Below are 4,992 nucleotides of genomic sequence, written 5' to 3' on the forward strand. Positions count from 1 at the left end.
GAGGAACCAAAAACTCAAACAATAGAAGAGAGGGAGAGAGATTTGGCAATTAAAAGAGATAAAATGAAACTACTATGTGAACAAAGAAAATTGCAAAGCAATAATGAAAAAATTTCTTTCAAAGAGGAACAAGAACCATCAATACAAAGAAACAAAGGGGAAGAATTGGAAAGACAAAGAGAAGGAATGAGACTGTTATGCTTAAGAAGATAATTGAATTGTGAAGCTATACCACCTTCCAATGTTGGAGACATATCATCATCTCATGTTGAAGAGATGCTAATTTGTACATCCAAAGATGTACACACTCCATCATGTCATGTTGAAGGCACAAAATCAACATATCAACTAGGTGATATTCCATCTTCTGCATCTTATTGCCAAGGCACATCATCTTTAGATCAAGGTACACAAAAACACTTAACCTTATGTTGATGTTAAAAATGTTGAGGAAATGGAAGAGATTATAACACCTTCTAGAATTCATTTTAGAAGACCAAAATATTTGATTGATATTGATAATAACATTTTGAAATCAATGTCTGACAAGATTAGCAAGTATACTTGTCAAAGAAAAGTTAATCATATGTGGAGATTATTCTTTGAAGATTTGAATATTATAGGTAAATGCCAATTATTTGTTGAAATAATGAGAAATTTGAAATTTAGGCCTATCATGAAGATTCTTGGGCTAAGAATGATTGATGATTCAAATGAGAAAAAGTATTGTAAAGAATCTAATGAGTGTATATGACAAAGTGGGTTCTAAATCATGCACCAAAGATAGTAATATCACAAGATAAATACTTACATCGATAATAGTAAGTACTCAAATGAAGAAAACTCAACTCATGAGAAAGATAAGAAAAATATTAAAAATTAGTAGAGGTACTCTAAGGAGAGCCATACTAAGGCATGAGAGATTGGAAGATCCAACAAGAAATGAGTTATGGAATTTAGCGGTAGACTACCACTAAAGGATAAAGAAATTAATGAAGCTTTGAAATCATCAATTGAAGATTTTTTGACAAATAACACATGTTTTCCCTAATAAAAGAGATGTTTTAAGGAGGAGGATTAGTAGCCAAAATCATGACCCACATGTGAAACAATTTTTGGACTCAACTTAAACACAATTTTTTGCTAAATTTATCAGTATGTATCCTCAAATTCGAATAAGTCAAATATTTTTTGAGATGGGTAAAAATGTTTATGTGAAGATAAATCACACACACAAAAATTGTTCTTGTAGGATACATATTGAATTTTCTAACCATTTTGATGTTTTTACGCATATATTTGTGTTTTTGCATTCTAAGTTTGTTTTGTAGGATTGTGACATGAATGAGCTACCTAGATCTTCAAGGGAATTCATATCCAACATTTTATGTGAATAGGGGATGACCAAAATTTTTACAAGACATCATGCTTGGATGGTACATGCTTATTTTATGGTTTTTTGAAACTTTTATCAACTTGTGAACATATGGATAGTACACATGTAATTGGAAATGAAATAGTAGATTACAGAAAATATAAGACAATGGCATATGCTCTAAAAGATGGGAAATAGGATAACAGATGTGATTAGTTATTAAAAATATTCCAGTGTATGAGTTCATGAAGATTTTTCATGAAAAAATTATTTATGAGTATTCCAGGCATACAGATAGAGCTCAATGGCTTCATTTGCAATTCAAGTTGTGCAAGGATACATTTTTACTAGATACCATTATTTCAGTTGTAGACTTCATTGAGAACTACACATTATAACCACAAAATGAGGTGCAAGCAAAGTATTATACTTCTCAATAGGTTTCCATATTTGTTCACATAACATTCATGCATTCACCTAAAAGTATAGAGGATGACAAGAAGAGTTTGAGGGAGTACCATTTTTACATTAGTGATGATCAATCACATTCTATGGAATTTGTACATGGTTTTTTTCAACTATTTTATGGAGATTTGACTAATAGGGGAATACCATAATGTCAGCACATTATTTAGTTAGACAATTTCACATCTCAATTCAAGAATGCAAGGATGTTCTATTGGTTGAGAAGGATGCATACATTGTCTAGTATTTAGTATATGTGAAATTTCACAAAGGTTGGTCATGGAAAGGGAGAGCATGATGGTGTAGGCATATGCATCAAAAGAGCCTTAGCTTGTGAAGAGCTAAAGTACAAAGATAGAGAAATACTAATAGATGCAAAATTCATCATCTAGTGTTGTAACACTAAAATGGGTCTAGGCAAGGAAGGTGAGTCTATGGTTTGTAGATTTTTTGGTTGATAGATAATACTAACATTGCACCATATGAGGATTGTTGCACACCAATAGGATCAAGTGAGTTGCACTCTTTTACATGCTCTAATGTAGGTTCATGGAGTATCCACACATGAAAAATGGCATGCTATTGTCCATCATGTGTAGAGGAAAATTGGGATGAGTGTGAGTCAATTGAATTGGTGGACAAATGGGATAAATAGGTTTTGGACCCGATTGACACCTATCATCCCCCACAAGCACTAGAAATGATAGAGATTGGATTCATCCATTGACTTTGACCACATGTCTATATATATATATATATATATATATATATATATATATATATATATATATATATATATATATATATATATATAATTTCAATATGTAACTTTATAACTTTTACCTAAGTATTTTATGAATTAATGATCACATTTTGTACATTTATCACTGCAAGCCATGTTTTTGTTGTTATTGCACCTAAAGAAAATAAAGAAGTGACATATTATTATTTGCATCATTGTGTCCAGGCCAAAAAAAATTGGATCATTCAATTATAGATGGTGAAGGTTTAGACTACCATATCGGTGTGATGATTGTAACAAGCACATGGCTTAGACGATATTCTATGAAGAACCTTAACTTCTGGTTATTCCAAGATTGGCAAATAGAGAGTAATATTCTTAATTATTCAAACTTTTTTGTTGCATCAAATGTTCACTTGATAAAATATGGTGGAAAACCACATAATAAGACTCTTTGGAAGGTTCACAAGTGAGACGACAAGGCAGTACTTGAGACATTAAAATGTACAATAGATCCAGTTGGCTCATTAGATTGAATAGGGGGGAGAGAGAGAGAGAGAGAGAGAGAGAGAGAGAGAGAGAGAGAGAGAGAGAGAGAGAGAGAGAGAGTAGGGGGTGCATGGAAGAGACACTACTCTTAACAAGACATCAAAGAGACACAACCCTCTAGTAGGTAATAAACAGTCATTCTAAGAATCTGAAGCAAGTGCATCCAATAAAGAAAAGCCACATCATTAAAGGATATATATTCATTTATGAACATTAACCAATAAAAAATATAAAGGAATACCAATATTGAGTATTGTATACAACAAAGATTTTTCCAAATGAAAGGCAATAAGTCATTCATAATAGTTAGACAATTAAAAACCAGATATATATGAACTAGATTATTCTTACATATGTATATAGCATTATTGACCAAATAAAAATCAACAAAATGATATTGCACATAATCTCCATTATAATAGCATGGAAGCTTTTTGATTTTAATAGTTATATTCTTTAGTCCCAAAAAGGGACATTACAGATATTGCTCACTAATCCTTTACAACAGAAAATGTTTACAAAAAATGACATGTACTTGTATGAGGACATTATCTATTATAGAAATCCAACACCAAAGAAGCTAGCTAGCCACTCAAAAAATAGTAATTGAATGCAAGTGGGATCATAAAGATACCTTAATAAACTAGTATCCCCTTTAATTAAGTAACATCTTGGTCATCTACTTGACTGAGACATGTTTGGGAACTGACAATCTCCATTTAAACTCAAGTCTCTAGAAGCAATTATAGATGACAGTTGGTTATTTAAATGATAGATGAAAATTCATTAGGATTTCCACTTCTCTTTGATTGGGATACTCTTTGATCATGGACCTCTTGGTAGTTGATCACCTAAATGAGAACCTTGAGATTTATAAGGAACTACATGAAAGAAATCAATACCTTGAGAAGCTCTCCATTTGTTAGCTAAATTAAAACCTTGGATTATAGATAGTTGGCCTTCATTGTAAAAGGAGTGAGACTACCTCACCAAAGGTGGAAATGAGCTTTTTGTTGATATGTTAAGATCATTAATATATTTTGATGAGAACTTTGAGGGATCATGCCCAGCTTGAGTATCCTGACTTCCCAAGTCCTATAAATGTAAGGCCATTGATGAATAGGCATTTCTAATTAAAACATCTATGGTGTTGGAATGAAGGACATGACCAGATTCTTTGCCTACTAATGAGCCAATTTAATGCTTTGCTTCACATTGCTCCATGGATAATTCTATAGCACTTGTTACTTCTCTATCTAAAATTTTTGTGTTTGTGTACATGTGCACTCTTTCCCAATAATTGTAGGTTTTGTCTCTTCATCCTAAGTAATTGGCATACCCTAGATGGCACCAAGATAACCATTTTCTTCTGAACTATTTTTTCTCTCAAAATAATCTCTCTATTAGTTAGGTTTTCTATATCTTCCTCTATATATTTAATAGATGTAGATGTAGTTCCTTTGTATATATTCCTATGTATATTAATCTTTCCTCCATAGGAATGAGAAGGCATGGGGAGTTAGGGAAACTTTTAGCCACTGTATTGAAAAAGTAGTTCTTGGTCATGCCATTGATGGGAATCATTTCAATCTTATTTATAGAATTAGTGCCTCATTTTTCTTGAAAGAATAATATATTGTTTTCAATTTCTTTGAAATATTTTTGGTTGGTAGCCAATTGCTTATTCACTTTTTTTTTGCTTTCTTTACATAAATATCAAGTGACATTTCATATCACCATTCATTCTATAGTTACTAACAATTCATCACCTTTGAATATTCATGGGAAACTAAGGTATTTGGTTACCTAATAGGTCCCAAAAATATTAACTAGGGTCCTAGAATAGTCCTAGATGGACCCA

The sequence above is a fragment of the Cupressus sempervirens genome, chromosome 5 (assembly GCF_028749045.1).
Source record: "Cupressus sempervirens isolate cs-2001-9-10 chromosome 5, ASM2874904v1, whole genome shotgun sequence".
NCBI lineage: Eukaryota > Viridiplantae > Streptophyta > Pinopsida > Cupressales > Cupressaceae > Cupressus > Cupressus sempervirens.